The 19,446-nt window shown below is 41.3% G+C and overlaps 1 protein-coding gene across 1 annotated transcript in view; it reads left to right on the top strand.

Annotated features, from left to right (window-relative positions):
* Positions 1 to 754: 754 nt before the first annotated feature.
* CPA6 (carboxypeptidase A6) overlaps positions 755 to 19,446 on the top strand; it is a 241,128-nt gene continuing 222,436 nt past the window's right edge. The window contains exon 1 of the mRNA XM_040432198.1: positions 755 to 792. The gene's annotated coding sequence lies outside the window, so the exon portion shown is untranslated. The remainder of the gene's footprint in view (positions 793 to 19,446) is intronic.

Here is a 19,446-nt window from a genome sequence, read left to right as displayed (position 1 = left end):
ATGTCATTGAACCTCCATAGGCACCAGATTGTTGAAGGATCTACTTGTAGATACATGATGTCTAACCAACTCTATATAGACAGATACAGAGAGAAAATAGAGAGACAGCATATATAATATATATTGCTTTAAAGTATGCAGGATTTTATTAACATGACAATTATTTTTGGTTGTATATGTAACCTATTTGCATATTTTAGTAATTTTCATCTTTTGAGATTCTAATTGTAAGACAAATATGAATCACGCCCTTACTTACATTGACCTATCTACATGCATTGAAGGCTTTGTGCACAATGTAAGTAAATGCACCAAGTACATCACTAAACCACTTTTTAAACAAAGTTATGTTGCAAAATAGAGAGATTTTAAGAATTCAGTCTACTAGTTATGTCCAGGTAAGGGAGGTCCTGGACAGGGAGGGGCTGCTGTTTCTCCTTCACATGTGACCTCTCTCTCCTCCTCCCTTGTGTAGAGGGCTAATCCTGGCTGAGTGACAGAACATGAAATATCCTCACCCAAGTGTAGAGCCTCTCAGTCCTGACATCCATACGTCCTGCTCCTCTCACTGCTGCAACAAACTCCACAACAGCTGCGCTGAACTCTCCACAGCAACACAATAAGACAGTCTGTGCGGTGGATTAAATGGATGTATAGAGCGGGATCTCCTCCGACTCAGCACAGTGCAGATATGGAGCTCACACTGAGAGTATCACAGCTCATTCATCTCTGGCTGTTCTCTCAGACTTGGCTGTCCGGCTATGGCCACTTGTATAACAACCGTTATGCCGGGTAAGAATATTCACGTCATTGTGTATTTATGACATTACAAGTATTAGTACAAGTTTCTTGCCATTGCTAAGATGTTAAGAATGAAAATAAGGGTTAATATATATGCAGGTATACTGTGTATGTATATGCCATATGTACAGATAAAGCAGTTCTAAACTTGAGTGTGATATCTCCTCACAAAAGTCGTATGTGCATATGTATGTAGTGTATATACATGTGTGTATGAATGTACCGTATATATGTATGTATATATTATATATGTACCGGAATATATGTATGTCTGTGTATGTATATACCGTATGTACAGATAAAGCAGTTCTAAACTTGTGTGATATCTTATCACAAAAGTCGTATGTGCATATGTATGTAGTGTATATACATGTGTGTATGAATGTAGATATGTATGTGGGTATGCATGTATGTATATATTATATATGTACCGGAATATATGTATGGATGGAGCACTTTTAAACTTGAGTGTGATATCGCATCACAAAAGCCATATGTGTGTATGTACAGATGTAGCAGGGTTAACACTCAAACTCTTAACTCAAATTTCTTAACTCATCGTGTTATCTTAAAACAAAAGCCATTGAAAAGCAATTGAAGGTGTTTGCTTAACGCATTTAGTTTAGATAACATGTCTCATAAAGCATGTGTGTTAACTCTACTACATCTGTATGTATATATGTATGTGTATATATATATATATGGATGAGGCAGTATCACATCACAAAAGCCATATATGTGCATGTATGTATGTGTATGATTGTGGTATGTATGTACAGGTGAAACTCGAAAAATTTGAATATCGTGCAAAGTTCATTTATTTCAGTAATGCAACTTAAAAGGTAACACTAACATATGAGACTCATTACATGCAAAGCGAGATATTTCAAGCCTTTATTTGTTATAATTTGGATGATTATGGCTTATAGCTTATGAAACCCCAAAATGACAATTTTGAGGCACCCTTTGCTCAGGGGATATGGATTACTTAGCTGACTAGAGTGTGACACTTTGAGCCTAGAATATTGAACCTTTTCACAAAATTCTAATTTGAAGCTGCATGAATGCAATTCCATTTAATTTGCATTACTGAAATAAATGGACTTTTTCACGATATTCTAATTTTTTCGAGTTTCACCTGTATATTAGAGATGAATGAATTTCCCAAATTTCATTACGGGTTTGATTCGCTTGAACAGTACGTCAGATTTGAATTGGAAGTGCCCAATTTGTCCTTTGTCCATATTCAATCCCTTTCAAGCTCATTTCAAGCATTTGCACATAAAAGTCCATCCAATGAGTCTATTAGTACATTCAATGTATCTATGCACACAGTCATCATTGTTTATCTGTGCAAACAAATACAAACATGTCCGTACATCCCCAAACCTAACCACACTGACATGGAGAGTGCAGAAAAAAGTTTAAGCTTTCTCTTGTTTGGGGAATTAGCTTCATTCTTAAGGACGACTAGTTTTTAAAGCTGCTTTTATTGTGCACCCTATAATTTTGTGCAGAATCGCAGATACGGTAACATATTGTATCAGAAAGTGTGCCAAGAGACAAACTCAGCCTTACTACCTCTGCACATGTGAATGGAACGTTTTTGTGGGCATCCATGTGATTTCTAGGGTTTGTTATAGTTTCTTTACCTGCTGATAACCTTCATTCAGGGTACTTCTAGCATTTCTATTAGGCCTCATGCACACAGCCGTTGGGCGGCCGTGGCAGTATTGCGGCCCGCAAACGGCGGGTCGGCAATCCACGGCCGCCGGCCGTGTGCACCACGCATCACAGATGCGGGCCCATTCACTTGAATGGGTCCACAATTCCAGAGATGTGGAACGGAGTCACAGAACGGAACACCGGAAGCAAAACGAAGTGCTTCCGTGGTGTTTCTTTCTGTTGTTCTGCACCGCAAAAAAATATGACGTCATATTTTTTTGCGGTGCGGACAGACCAGGGACCCATTCAAGTTAAATGGGTCCGGCCCGCTGCACGGATGTTGCCTGTGCATTAGGGATCGCAATTGCGGTCCCCAATGCACGGAACGGCCGCACAACGGCAGTGTGCATGCGGCCTTAGTCTTGTTATGCAATGAATATTTGAGAGTGCTGTATTTTACAAAACAGTATGTCAAAAATGTGCTTTTATTTACATATTTTGAGGCAATTACTACATTTTAAAATATTGAATGGAACATGAAAGGACGTGTTGTTAAATGGTGAAGAGGGTTTCCCACTATGAAGTTATATCCATAGGAGGATCTGAGGGGCCCGGCCACTGGGCTTCCACTAATTTACTAGAATCGGAGGATCCCAGTCTCTCATTCCTTCTCCTATGAAAAACTGTGGTGGGGAGGAGCATGGCTCACTCCATGTCTAATTTTCCCATTCCATTTTTGAACGGCTCGTCCCCATCACTACCCATTGTTTTTTATGTATCCTTTTATGCATATTTGCTATCACACCTCTCTTTTTCATATCCCTAACATGTCCCAAAGGAATTTGCTTTAGTGAGTAATATAGGGTACTTTCACACTTGCAGCAGATGATTCCGGCAGGCAGGCAGTCCGGACGCAAACGGATGACATTTGTCACACGAATCTGGATGCGGATCCTTCTGATAAATGCATTGAAATACCGGATCCGTCTCTCCGGTATCATCTGGAAAAACGGATCCAGTATTTTTTTTTCACACATTTTGAGGTCTGCGCATGCGTGGACCGGAAGAACGGATCAGTCAATGCGGCAATTTTAATGCAATGGAAATTGCAATGGAAATTAATGCCGAATCTGGCATTACAGCAGGATTTTTGGCCGGAGTAAAAAAAATACAGCATGCTGCTGTATTTTCTCCGCCCAAAAAACGTAAGAGGGACTGACCTGATGCATCCTGAACGGAATGCTCTCTATTCAGAATGCATTAGGATAAAACTGATCAGTTTTTTTCCGGTATAGAGCCCCTGTGACGTAACTCAATGCCGGAAAAGAAAAACACTAGTGTGAAAGTACCCTTAATGAGTTGATATACAGGATTTGTGGTACATCAGGGCTGTTACTTGAGAGGACTTAAAAGCGTGACCTGGATCCTTAATCTAGGCTAGTTAGCTGATCTGTACTATTACAAGTAACTGTCGCAGTGTTTGTTAATAGATTGTATAACTTGTAGCCATGAAAATGCTGCTATCGATATTAGGACATTAGTCTAGATAACAAAGGAAGAACAAAGAATTCTTCTGGTCCCATAGGGCATTTGATCCTATCAATAAACTTCAAGGCATCGGGGATCATGTATCTATAGTAATGTACATTAGCTCTCATTTCAATGGTGCCATAAATTTCAACATGTAAAAACTTTTCTCAGTGTGTTTAGACTGGCACGTATTGTACATGCTATTTCTTGGGGCATACTGCTTTCATAATGAGATGCTAAATATATGATAATAGTTTAACTGCACAATTTTACTAAACTTGTTTGTCAGGATAGATAGATACATAGATAAGGAAAATGGGAGCAGTAGACAATGAAGAAAAAAAAAAAAAGATGGCAGCACACTTAAATGTAAAAAAATAAATAAATATTTATTCACCCATGTAGGAAGCAACGTTTTGGCTCAACACTAGAGCCTTCCTCAAGCTTCCTAATCCCAGCTCAACAGGCAGGAAATGGCTGGAAATCCCTGTTTAGCCAACTACTGGCTTGGCGGGGAGGGGTCACTGCTGAATGATTTCAAATGTGATATCTTTTTCTGCTGGTAAGAAAAAAACCTGCTTCTATTGCACCGATTCGTAGGGGCTGGCCTGTATAATAGCAGGAATCACTCCACCGTCTAAGCACAAGAAGATCCAGGTGTGACCACCGGCATGGAATGCATTAGATGGACCTTCTGAGAGGTAATCAATAGGGCACCAGAAGGGGCATTACAGAAATGTAACAGCAGAATCTAGAGCAAGGAGCTTTTTTTTTTAAATGCTTCCAAATGAAAACATTTTATGTTGCATGGTCCAACACAATAAATTAAAATGTTAATTGTTACAAAAATGTGCATGTATTAAATATGTTTCAGAAAATATCTTGCTTACATCTTATATCAGTATTGTAAACATTGGTGAGTGGATTGATTTAGCATTTTTTTGCATTTTTCACTCTGTTGATTTCTCCTGCCTTGTTTTATCAGTAGCACTCACACTCTATTAGAAAGGTACATGATGTAGATTGTAGTGACGGTAATCTTATTACCAGTGACTGTATTTGGGAGTTATCCCCTCCCTTCTTATCCTCAGCTGGGTCATGTGACTGACACAGGGTCTTATGTGTAGATAGGAAGTGACTTGTGGTGCCAGTTAGTGTCAATCACATGATAGCTGAGGACCAGAAGGATGTGGATAACTAACAAATACAGTCACCAGTAAAAAACATCATGTACATTTCTAATGGGCCAGAGAATAAAAATGTTTGCGGGAGTGCTTCTTTACATTTTTCTGGTTCCAGTTCATGAGACAATATACAGCTCATATATGTATTATTATTGCAGTATCTGATATCACAATAATTAAATGACTGAAAGCACCACATCGGCGAAATTGGCAACTTCTTTTCTTCATGCAAATAGCCAGTTATCATTTTTCTTGTGCTTTAATTAATTTATTCATCAAACTACATTCCAAGATGGCCACCTATATTATATATTATAACTAATCCATTTGATTGTGGAAAACCAGCTGCTGTATACTAAACAACTTGAACAGCATTTCACAGCTAATAACATTGCTGATTTGAAGGGAGTGCCAGTGTTACTAAGTGTCCTTGGGGGGACAGTTTAGGCCTGTTTCACATTTATGTTGGACAGATCTGAAAGGCTGTTCCAGCCAGGAACAGCCTGCCGGATGCGTCGCTGCCGGAATGCTGTCCAGCCCCGTTAACTATAATGGGGTCCGGTGGAGATACGGCTGCAACCCGGAAAATATCCTGAGAATCGGCTGGCTGAAAATTTCTGTGAATGGCAGTTTTCATCTGGCGATTCTCGGCATGTTTGCTGGGTTACAGCTGGATCTTTGCTGGTCCCCATTATGATAAACAAAATTATAAAACATTGTCCTTCTGTAGCAGTCAGCACTGAGGGATACAACTCTTATATAGATAGGGATCCAATTGTTATTTTACAGCTGCTGTGAGGGAAACATGTTATCTGCTAGTATAATAGTAGGTGTAGAATTTACTATTACGGTATAATATCACTATTGTTCTCTTGATAGGCCTAGATAAAGATGCCCACAGAAGAGCACTGCACTTACTGTATCAGTGTAATGGTTGATGAGCTAATTGAGTCACTTATCCCGATTCCTCTCCCACTGAGACACACTGGGACAGATTTATCATAGCCTGGGAGGATACGCATAACCAGGCATACTGCCGGATGCTGCGCCTGATTTATCATTTATTTATTCATCATAAATTTGGTGCAGCATCTGTCAGTCTGTGCACCTGAACCAAAATCTACATCAGTGTCCTTCTACACCAGAAAACTAGCGTAAAACATTATAAATTTGAAAGGCCCAAGACCCCATCTCCGCTTTTGCCATGCTCCTTTTTGGAGAAAATGGTTAGACCAGTGGAGTAATGGCACTTGCACAAACATTTTGCACAAGTGTCATTAAAAAAGTCAAAAACGTACAGTTTGCAACTTTTTCACGCCACAAAATGATAAATGTGGCCGAATGTATTCTGCACTGAAAGTAAGTATGCTAGTTACTGTACGCTTACTGTCATCGCTAAGCGCAAGCAGTCCCATTTTCTGCTCTCTTCCCTGCACTCAATAACTAAGAGAGAAGCACAGTGAAGAGAGCTATGTACAGAGCTGCCTACATTCCTAATACACTGTGCCATGGCAAAGAATTCATGTTTATTTTGATGGGCCTTTCATGGGCACAACCTTTGTAGTAGTGGTAAATGCTTATTCCAAATGGTCAGACATTTTTCAAATGACCTCTACTACAGTGGTGCACACAAGTAAAGTATTTAGGAGACTTCACAAAAATCTGATGTTCCTGAACAGCTTGTCAGTTACATTATCTCACAAATGTGAGTACATCCCTCACATTTTTGTAAATATTTTATTAAATCTTTTCATGGGACAACACTGAAGATATGACACTTTGATACAATATAAAGTCGTCAGTGTACAGCTTGTATAACAGTGTAAATTTGGTGTGCCCTCAAAATAACTCAACACACAGCCATTAATGTCTAAACCGCTGGCAACAAACGTGAGTACACCCCTAAGTGAAAATGGTCAAATTGTACTCAATTAGCTATGTGATTGGTTAGTGTCATGTGATTGGTTAGTGTTACAAGGTCTCAGGTGTGAATGGGGAGCAAGTGTGTTAAATTTGGTTTTATCACTCTCACACTCATACTGGTCACTGGAAGTTCAACATGGCACCTCATGGCAAAGAACTCTCTGAGCATCTGAAAAAAAGAATTGTTGCTCTACATAAAGATGGCCGAGGCTATAAGAAGATTGCCAACACCCTGAAACTGAGCTGCAGCACGGTGGCCAAGACCATACAGCGGGGCTTCACAAGACAGGTTCCACTCAGAACAGGCCTTGCCATGTTCGACCAAAGAAGTTGAGTGCACGTGCTCAGCGTCATATGCAGAGGTTGTCTTTTCAAAATAGACATATGAGTGCTGCCAGCATTGCTGAAGAGGCTAAAGGAGTGGGGGGGGGGGGGGGGGGGGGGGGGGGGGGTAAGCCTATCAGTTCTCAGACCATACGCTGCACACTGCATCAAAATGGTCTGCATGGCTGTCGTCCCAGAAGGGAGCCTCTTCTACAGATGATGCACAAGAAAGCCCACAAACAGTTTGCTGAAGACAAGCAGACTAAGGACATGGATTACTGGAGCCATGTCCAGTGGTCTGATGAGACAAGATAAACTTATTTGGTTCAGATAGTGTCAAGCGTGTGAGGCAGCAACCAGGTGAGGAGTACAAAGAGAAGTGTGTCGTTTACAGTCAAGCATGGTAGTATCATGGTTTGGGGTTTTATGAGTGCTGTCGGCTGTGGGGAGCTACAGTTCATTGAGAGAACCACCTTTTGTGAGATACTGTACATTGGACCTCAGCTTGTGTCTGAAAATGTTCAAACATTTTAAGGCGAAATGGAAAACAAAAATGGATGGAGTAGAGTTAACACTCCTGTTTTCTGAGATTTCTGAGTTATCTAATCTAAGCAAACACCTTCAATTGCTTTTCAATGGCTTTTGTCTCAAGATAACGCGATGAGTTAAGAAATTTGAATTAAGAGCTGGAGTGCTAACCCTGCTACATCTGTACATCACTTTCTGACCTTTTCATGTGAACCAGACACCCTCCCCTCTTCAGAGCAGGCAGTGCCTGGTTTAATGCTCGGGTTCTCCCATTAACTTCCATTGTGCTCGGGTGCTCAGTAGAGCACCCGAGAATCCCGAGGCGTTCTACTAGAGCACCCGAGCACTTTGGTGCTCGATAAACACTAGTATATTTCATCTATTTCATTTAATGTTTCTCTGTGTTGTTAAAAGATATCGACGGTATCCCCCATAACAGTGACCTCTACAGCACCCTGTCCCTTTAAAAGTGAACTCCACAGTCCCCCACCTCTTAACAGTGAACCCCCCACAGGGCCTTGACACTTTAAAATGGGACCTCCACAGCAGTCCATCCCCTTAACTTTGACCTTCACAGCACCCTTTAACATCCTTTAACAGTGAGTTTCACAGCACCGCACTCCCTTGACAGTGGCCTCCTCAGGGGCTTGCCTCCTTAACAGTGACCTCCACAGTACCCCGCTCCCTTAAGTGACCTCACAGTACCCTGCTGCCTTAACATTGACCTCCACAGCAGTTGCCCCTTTAATAGTGGCCCCTGCTCACTTAACAGTGACCTCCACAAATGTCCAGCCCTTTAACAGTGACCTCCACAGTGGCCTACCCCCTTAAGGCTAGGTCTACACGACGACATTTGTCGTGCAACAATTTTTATAATAGTAGTCTATGGTGTCACACTGCAACATGTGACATGCTGCGACTGCGACACAAAAATCAATTCGAGATGGATTTTTCTGCGACTGTCTAGTCGCATATTGAAGTGCGACACCATAGACTACTATAAAAATTGTTGTGTGACAAATTTTGCAGTGTAGTTGTCGCACGACTTATTGTCGTCATGTACACCTAGCCTTACAGTAACATCCACAGTGAACACCTCCTTAACAGTGACCTCCACAGCGCCCTGCCCCTTTAATGCTAGGGCTACACAACGACATGTGTCGCATGACATTTTGTCTGAACAATTTTTATAATGATAGGCTATGGTGTCGCACTGAGACATGTGACATGCTGCAACTGCGCCACGACAGTCATAAAAAATCCATCCAAGATGGATTTTTCTGCGACTGTTGCATCGCAGTTGCAGCATGTCACATGTCATGCTACACATGTAGCAGTGTAGTTGTGCCCTATGTGTCGTGCGACTTATTGTCACGCAGCCCTAGCCTAAAGCTGACCTACAGCAGTGAAGAAAAATGGCTGGGTTGTTATGGAAACCTGGAGTAAAACTGTGTGTATGTGGAGAATAAGGGCCTGCGAGCTTCTATTGGCTGATAAGAGACATGTGACCGTGTGTATGGCAGTTGGGATATGAAGAGAAAGACTTGCAGGCTCGTATTGGCAAATGCAGGTCATTATTTGGGAATATCTCAGGAACGGTACGTCCTAGAGAGCTGAGACCCGTCTAAAACCTTCCCAGACACCCGATGTACCTGTGTGCCAAATTTCGTCAAGATCGGTCCAGTTGTTTGGTCACGCATAAATAACAGACACCCAGACAGACGTCGGAACAGACAGAAACTCGTTGTGTACCGGCATGTTACCTCCACAGTATTTTTTCGCAGATAGTAAGTGATATGCATACCAAGTTTAGTAGAAATTGATCAATGAGTTTTTGAGTTACAGAGCAATATGTGTGTAGCAAAAACAGTTGGAGAATACAAACTCCATGCAACTGCTGTGTAGGGGTGTATGACCCCCACAAGATTTCTTTCCAGGTACCAAGGGATGTGTATACCAAGTTTCGCTGAAATCGATGGTTGCATTTTTGAGTCGCTACAAAAAAAAAAAGCCTTTAGCTTTGATTACGGCACACATTCGTTGTGGCATTGTTTCGATAAGCTTCTGCAATGTCACAAGATTTATTTCCATTAAGTTTTGCATTCATTTTTCACCAAGATCTTGCATTGATGATGGTAGAGTCTGACTGCTGCGTAAAGCCTTCTCTAGCACATCCCAAGGATTCTCAATGGGGTTGAGGTCTGGACTCTGTGGTGGCCAATCCATGTGTGAAAATGATGTCTCATGCTCCCTGAACCACTCTTTCACAATTTGAGCCAGATGAATCCTTGCATTGTCATCTTAAAATATGCCTGTGCCATCAGGGAAGAAAAAAATCCATTGATGGAATAACCTGGTCAATCAATCAGTATGTTCATGTAGTCAGCTGACCTCATTCTTGGAGCACATACTGTTGCTGAACCTAGACCTGACCAAGTGCAGCATACCCAGATCATAGCATTGCCCCCACAGGCTTGTACAGTAGGCACTAGGCATGATGGGTGCATCACTTCATCTGCCTCTCTTTTTACCCTGGAACAGGGTAAATCTTGACTCATCAGACCACATGACCTTCTTCCATTGCTCCAGAGTCCAATCTTTATGCTCCCTAGCAAATTGAAGCCTTTTTTTTCTGGTTTGCCTCACTGATTAGTGGTTTTCTTATGGCTATACAGCTGTTCAGTCCCAATCCCTTGAGTTCCCTTCGCATTGTGCATGTGGAAATGCTCTTACTTTTACTATTAAACATAGTCCTGAGTTCTACTGTTGCTTTTCTTCGATTTGATTTCACCAAACTTTTAAGTGATCGCCGATCACGATCATTTTAGGATTTTTTTTCCCGCCACATTTGTTCCTTGAATACGATGGGTCCCCACTATCCTTCCAGTTTTTAATAATGCGTTGGACAGTTCTTAACCCAATTTTAGTAGTTTCTGCAATCTCCTTAGATGTTTTCTCTGCTTGATGCATGCCAATGATTTGACCTTTTTCAAACAGACTAACATCTTTTCCACGACCACGAGATGTGTCTTTCGACATGGTTGTTTAAGAAATGAGAAGCAACTCATTGCACCAGTTGGGGTTAAGTAACTTGTTTCCAGCTGAAAGATAATCGCCCATGCAGTAATTATCCAATAGGAGGCTCATAATCATAACTATTTTCTAAGTTAAATCCAGGTGGCAACTTTTTTTTTGGACAGTATAATATATATACAGTATATAAAAATATTCAAGTGAATTTTATTGTAGTGTGGAGGAGAGTCATGTTTTTATAAACCAAATAACATATTGCTTATATCCTAAATTAGTATTGTACACTTTAGAACATGGCTTGATTTGGTATGCTAACCCATCTTTCATTAGGATATCTTCAAATTCTTATATATTTTGGCTCATGAGACATTGTCCAGCTCGTGTATGTATTATCTGATCTCGCAATAATATACCTAACAGAAAACAACATAAATGTCTTAACCCTTTACAATTGGGCCTATTTTCATTAGGGGGTGAGGTTAAAATTGACACTTTCTGATACAGATGGTCTGGCCTGGCCTGGAAGCATTTTTTTGAGTTTAACCACTTCCAGACAGGGCCATTTACCCCCCTCCCTGACAAATCCTCATTTTTCAAATCTGACATGTGTCACTTTATGTGGTAATAACATTGGAATGCTTTCACTTATCCAACTGATTCTGAGATAGTGTTTGTTTTGTTTGTTTGTTTTTTTTTTGCATTGTACTTCAAGAAAAATTTTGGTAAAATTAGCAATTTTCTAAATTTGAAATTTTCGGCTTTTAACACAGATAGCGCTATCCGCAAAAATAGTTGAGTTAAATTCTCCATGTCTCCTTTATGTTGGCATAATGTATTAAGATATTAGAAGGTTTAGAATTTTAGAAACACTTTTTCAAATGTTTAAGAAAATTTCCTAAACTCACTATTTTAGGGACCAATTCAGTTCGGAAGTCACTTTGAGGAGCTTCACAAAATAGAAACCACCCATAAATATTTTAGAAAATACACCTGTGAAAGTATGATTTTAGAAACTTGGTAAACCATAATGTGTTTCACAGGAATTAAAGTAAAATGGAGGTGAAATGTAAACATTAAAAATTTTTTGCAGAATTTCCATTTTAATCTATTTTTCCTGTAACATATTAAAGTTTAATAGCACTACAAACCTCAATATTTATTACCTTGATTCTGCAGTTTACAGAAACACCTTATAAATGTGGTCATAACCTGCTGTATGGGCACATGGTAGGGTTCAGAAGGGAAGGAGCGCCAGTTTTTGGAGATCAGATTTTGCTGGAATGGGTATCAGGCGATATGTTGCATTACACGAGTCCCTGAAGTACCCCTACACTGCAACCCCCTAAAAGTGACCCAATTTTGGAAACTACACCCCAGGGAATTTTTAAGGGGTATAGTGAGCACTTTGACCCAACAGGCTTTTCATAAAATTTAGAAACACTTAGCTGTGAAAATAAAAAATTATATATTTTTTCTATAATAAACTGTCACTTTAGCCCCAATGTTTTCATTTTTCACAAGGAATAAACAGGAAAAAAATTACTCCATAATTTGTTACCCATTTTCTACTTAATACAGGAACAACGCATATATAAACTGCTGAATGGAAACACCACATGAGCCAAATGGCTTTTAGAGTTTGCTGGCATAGTTTTCAGGCACCATGTCACATGTGAAGAAAACATGAGATACTCCTACACTGAAAGTCCCCAAGAAGGGACCTTATTTTGAAACCTACACTCCTCAAGGAATTTACTGAGGGGCATAGTGCTTTGACCCCAAAGAATTTAGAAACACTTTGATGTGAATCTTAAAAATGTCATTTCTTCCAATAAAATGTTGCTTTAGCCTCAGATTTTAAATTATTAATACTGGAGGCACCGTATGCACATTATTACTGGGGTACAATAGAGTGTATTATTGCTGGAGATACTATAGGGGCATTTTTATTACTAGAAGCATTTTAGGGGACATTATTATTACTGGGTTCACAGTAGGGGGAATTAATTCTGGGGACACTATAGGGGGTATTATTACTGGAGGCTCTAAAGGGCCATTACTATTACTGGTGGCATTTTAGGAGACACTATTATTACTGGGGGCACTATAAGCGAGCATTATTGCTGGAGGCACTATTGGGGCATTATAGGGGTACTATTATTACTGGAGGTATTTTTATATTACTTCTGGGTGCTGGCACAATATTGGGGGTGGCATCAAGATTACACTGTTGGGGCATAGGGAAGGAGAGTTTGTGTTGAGAAGATAGGGACGATGATGGAACAGTGAGAAATGTGTGTGTAACAAACTATGCAGAAACAAGACATGACCAAAATAATTTGTCATGGCAGTCTGGGACAAATAGAGAACATCTACACCATCAAGAGGGGCAGTATTTGAGGATTTTGTGTGGCTAGGGAAGTATATTCTGCTGCACTGCGGTATTTAGTTCTGTTTGTGCAGTATTTTGTGCTGAACTGTGGTATATGGTTTTGGCCACTGTGCAGCTGCACTATAAAACAGAATTTATATTTCCATTAGGGTCCATTCACACATCTGCAACTGTTTTGCGGTCCGCAAAACACGAACACTGGCCATGTACGGTCCGCATTTTGTGGACCACACATGGCCGGCACTATAATAGAAATGCCTTTTTTTGACCGTGTCTGCGGACAATAGGACATGTTCTATTTTTTTGCGTGCCACGGAACGGAAGTTCGGATTCGGACAGCACACTGTGTGCTGTCTGCCTCTTTTGCGGCCCCATTGGAAATGAATGGGCCCGTACCCGTTCCGCAAAATTGTGGAACAGATGCAGACCCATTTTGCGGACGTGTGAATGGACCCTAAGGCATTTTCTCAATATATTTATATGCATAATATGTTCTATTTAACCCTTTGGGATGTGCTTTTTAAGTTTATTTACTAGAGGTTGTCCCAGAATATCGCCTTTCCATGTGTTCTAAATGGTGTCAGTCTGAACACTGGAATCTCCACAATCATGAGAATAGGGGTCCCATATACCACATTGGAATGCAGCGGCAGTCAAAGCGCACTGCCACACCAATCAAACTCTATAGGACTGCTGGAGATAGCTGAGCACTATACTTGGCTATCTTTAGCAGCCCCATAGACTTTGAATAGAGCAGCAGCGCGCATGCTCAACCACCAGTCCATTCAAAAAGGGGACACAGGACCCCCATTCTCAGCACTGGTGGGGGCCCAAGCGGCCAGACTACAACTGAAAATTCTGAAAAGAGCTTAGAGGGGCAGGATTATTACAGTGCACTGTAGATTGTTACTACAATTGTAACTATGGGTGATTACATAGAATTATCATAACTAGAGATGAGAGAATTTCTCAAAAATTCGATTCAGACGGTTTGCCGAATTTCCCAAAAAGATTTGAATTTATTTGTGATGAATTGCGTTAAAATACTGCTATTTCCTGGCTGCAGAGAGCCTGTATAGTGGTGTAGAACACTGTGCCTTGCAGTAACACACATAGGGAGTCTGCTGTGGCAGTGAAACAATACTGTGAGTCCGTATGACATGCAGAGGACAGGCGTCGCTCTTAGAATCACTGCACACTTCACTTATTTGGGCAGTTATGAACTCAGCCTTACAGGTCAATGTTCGTGTCAAGAAGAAGCGCACTCCTTTTACACCGTCGTCAGCTGATTCCACATAGATTTCTACAGAACCTGTTCTGTTACACGCTATATACTTTTATATATGAAATAAACACACCCCAAAACTGGTTTTATCAGACTGCAAATTTACCCCAAAAGCAAGGATGAATGGAAGTATTTTTATATATTTAGCAGGGGCGGACAAAGGCAGCAAAGGTCCCCTGTGCAAAAGATGTACCTGCCCCCCCCCCCCCCCCAACCACACATACAAATATAAACATATATGTGCAAATAAAAAACATCTTGTGAATATGTTTACAATATGTATATATATATAAATATATATATTCTTTTCATACTAGGACACGCCTCTAACTCTGCCCAAAGCATAACTATATACACCCAGTACCCTTAATGCCCCCACATAGTAATTATTCCCCCTTTGTGCCAGTACATAGTAGTTATGTCCAGATATGTGCCCCCTCACAGTAGTAATGGTCAGATATGTGCCCCCTTCACAGGAAGTTAAAAATATATACTCACCTAGTTCCTCATGATCACAGTTCAGCCGCTGGCGCTCCACAGCAGTAGCAGGATGTAGTGTCACACATTGCTCTGCTGGTCTGTGTAGAAGGAGGAGCACAGCAGATTCCCGGCCGCACCGCTCCTCCTCATACACAGACCAGCAGTGTGATGTGTGACACTACATCCTGCTACTGCTGTGGAGCCAGGGCCATATTTAGATTTGATGCTGCCCTAGGCACTTTAGTGCCAGCTTTCTCCCCCCAATGAAGTCCATAGCTGATGGTAAAATGCTCCCTAGGCCTTCAGCTATCCCTCAGGACTCCCTCATACACTTGGACAATTAAAGGACTGACCTGTTACATGTGCGCTTGGCAGCTGAAGGCATCTGTGTTGTTACCATGTTCTTATGTGCCCGCATTGCTGAGAAAAATGATGTTTTATTATATACAAACGGGAGCGTTACCATTACACCTAGAGGCTCCGCTCTCTATGTAACTGCTGCGCCCCCTGCACTTTAACATGGCCGGTGGGATGACATTTTCACTGCCAGGCCCTGTCAAAGTAGACAGGGAGTGGCAGTTGCAGAGACTCTAGCTGTAATGGTAACGCCCCCGTTGCTCCTAGAGGATCATTTGCATATATTCAAATATTCATTTTTGAATGCAAGGCAGAAGCCACCCCCAAATAGTATCCCCAGTGGTAATAAGGCTCCGTACAGTGCCCTCAGTACTAATAAGGCCTCCCTATTGGGCACCTCTTATAATCTATAAGGCACTTCTATTGAGCCCTCAGTAGTAGTAATGCCCTCCCCCACTGCCCACATTATTTATAGTTCCCTGCAGTGCCCCCTGTAATTATAATACCTCCTGCCATACCCCTCAGAGTTATAATCATCTCTGTAGTGCCCCCATAAATTATAATGCCTGTCCTCTCCCTCCAGTCTTTTATACCATGCAGTCCCATGTAAATAACACCAGTCCTCTCCCTCCAGTCCCATGTAAATAACTTCTCTTTCTTACAGTTCTCTATAACATACAGTCCCATGTAAATAACTTAAATCCCCTCCTTCACCCCCCTCCAACACATAGTCCCATATAAATAACATCACTCCTTACCCTCCAGTCTTCTAAAATATCCAGTCCCATGTAAATAACACCAGTCATCTTCCTCCAATCTTCTATAACATACAGTCCTATGTAACTGACACCCCTCCCCTCCCTTCAGCCCCTCTAACATACAGTCCCAGTTAAATAACATATTTCCCTCCCACTAATAAGCAGGGAGCAAGTATAATGGGGAGAACCATATCTCCCAGCATTTCTCTGACACTTACATTCATTCCATGGCATCACAGGTCTCCACTGCTGAGAGCTGCCTCTTTCTGCACTGGTCACATGACGGTGACCTCATCACAGGTCCTACCTCCACTTCCACTACTGAAAAGATCACATGACTATGATGTCATCGAAGGTCCTTCAGCTTTGGAGTGTAGACACAAACCGGCAGCAGAATTTCAGTAAGTGCTAATAAATGCCCCCCCACCCCCCCAAAACATCGCTCCCTCCCGACCTCCACAGCAAGGTGCCCAGGTTACCCTGTTGGGAGAGGAACGAAAAATATGATAAGATAAAAAAAGAAACGCCTCTGCTGGCACTGGGATGGGCCCCCTTCCTTGTTGGGCCCCTGTGCAGCTGAACCAGCTGTATAGGCGGTATGTCCGCCTCTGTTTAAAAGTAAGACACCCCAAAACTGGTTGTATCAGACCGCACTTTCAACCCAACAAAATATGCAATTACTCTTTACAACAAACTAAAATCTGTAGTAATAGATCACTTTTAGTAACCCCAATTAGCGCAGCAAGGAATCGCTCCTATTACCCAGGCTTTACACTCCCCTATTGGTCCCTGCTCTCCCTACAGTGTAGATAATGCCTCCATATTCTTTCCCTACACTATGAATAATCTTTCCCTGAACTGCTCAGTAGTTATATATTTTTTTTATAAAGTCTTTCCTACCACAGTCCCTAGCGCCTCCAATGTCTCTCCCTGCACTAAATTAACTGTAAAATGGCAGAGACCGAGCAGGCTGAGACTTTTCATAGGGCTGTGACATCACAGGGGCTGGCTATCTGCTGATTGGCTATCTGCATGGCATTATGGGTGATCCCTCGTTCCCGGGCTTCATACTTTCACTTTGTAACATGTGCAGCAGCTATTTTAGGAAAAAATTGATTTGTTACCATGAACCAAGAGGAAATTCGACTTCTGGACAAATCAAATTTTTCCTGAAATTCGCATCGAATTCCACTTCATCAACTTTGATTCGCTCATCTCTAGTCAGAACTAAACCTGTACTGGGTCTAATTATGTAGAAATGGTTAAAACCTCTGGAGTGTGTTGGCTGGTTCCGATACCCAGGAACCAGATCCTCATCTTCACAATCAGTAAGGCTGCATTCACACAGGTAGTGTTTGGTCAGTGTTTGATCAGTGATTACTATCAGTAATCATGAGCCAAAACCAGCAGTGGAACCTACCCAGAGATGGTTGTGGCTCACAATTAGGGATGTGCGAATCGAATTCAGATGAAACATCCGAAGTCGATTCACATAAAACTTCATTCCAATACTGTACGGAGCAGGAACTCCGTACAGTATTAGAATGTATTGGCTCCGATGAGTCAAAGTAATTGCTTCGCGAGGTCTCGCGAGACTTTGGGTAATAACTTTATAAATTAATTTGTACTGTAAAAAAAACATTTCCCGGTACCTTGGACTCGAACCTGAGTTCGGGAAAGGGTTTTTTACAGTACAAATTCATTTATGAAGTTATTAACCGAAGTCTCGCAAGACTTCACGAAGCAATAACTTTGGCTTACAGGAGCCAATACATTCTAATAGCAGGAGCTCTGTACAGTATTGGAACAAAGTTTTATGCGAATCCCCAAAATGGTTTGTCATTTTTGGAAATACTGCCATAGTTGTAAATCATGTTCTAACAGATAGAACTCATCGTATGAGCCGCCATGTCTAAGTTCTAGGAATGTGTATCAACAAAGGGTTACTGAGTCTATGTAACGCTATTTATGTTGCTGTGATTTGTTAGGTCAGGGTGTGAAATGGGGGCTCTCCTCTTATTTACAGTGGCGCTTGGAATGTAAAGCATGTGTTGGAATGAAAGCCACTATTTACTGCCGCTGACTAATTCATAATGAGAACCTTAAATCTCCGGCAGTGGTGGACACTTCACTCCTGCAGCATGTCCACGGTGAAACAGCAGCCTGTTATTTGTAGAAATCAATGCTTTATTTTTGTACCGTTAGAGAGGGAAATTTAAAGTCGTTACTAAAAACTATTGCTTTATGTAAGAAGAAATATAGCCCAGACTTGTCAAGGTGGTATTGATGTATCACACTTTCGGAACCCAAAGACTATAAATATAACTGAGGGGACAGCTAAGAAGGACAGGAAAGTTCTTGCTGTGCTCCAGAATACAGATTTGGAAACGTAAGGAGCAAGAACACAATGGGTTTATTTGGATCTTATCTTGCTAAGATGAATTAAGTATGCTAATAGAGGTTATTATTACCTACATACAGTATAGTGTTGCATGAATCGAAGTATCCGAAGTGGACTTTGATCTGAATTTCAGGAAAAATTCTATTTTCCACAAGCCCAATTTCTTCACGCTTCGTGGTAATGAATCAATTTTTTCTAAAATGGTGGCTGAAAGTAAAAAAAAAAAAAAATACTCAACTTGATCGTGGAGAGACCATCCACTTACATCCTCCTTCTCACCGATGATGTCACATGGTGACATCAGCATGCTCGCCACAGGTCCTTTAACAGGTTTTCCTTAATCATCCATTAAGTGGATGAGGTGAGTATAATTTTTTTAAAACCATGGATTACACCCTTAAAACCTGAATGTGAGTCTCAGATGCCGCAATCAGCATTGATCACGGCATTTGAGGGGTTGAATGACAGGGGTGGAGCGATCCCCATCATTGCGAGAGCTCCATACAATGGAAAGCAATTCATGACAAAGTAATTCATAACAAATGGAATTTCTTGTCGAAGTTTGGCAAAGCTTACTTAGTTGAAGCACCTTTGGCAGTGATTACAGCCTCCAGTCTTCTTGGGTATGATGCCATACCATAGGTTGGATGGGGACAGGTCTCTCCAGAGATGTTCAATTGTGTTCAAGTGAGGGCCCTGGCTGGGCCTTTCAAGAACATTCACAGAGTTGTCCCTAAGCCACTGCTGTGTTGTCCAGGCTGTGTGCTTAGGATAATTGTCTTGTG

The sequence above is a fragment of the Bufo bufo genome, chromosome 5 (genome assembly GCF_905171765.1).
Source record: "Bufo bufo chromosome 5, aBufBuf1.1, whole genome shotgun sequence".
NCBI lineage: Eukaryota > Metazoa > Chordata > Amphibia > Anura > Bufonidae > Bufo > Bufo bufo.
The sequence above is the reverse complement of the archived record's forward strand: the minus strand, read 5'-3'. Positions and strand labels throughout refer to the sequence as shown.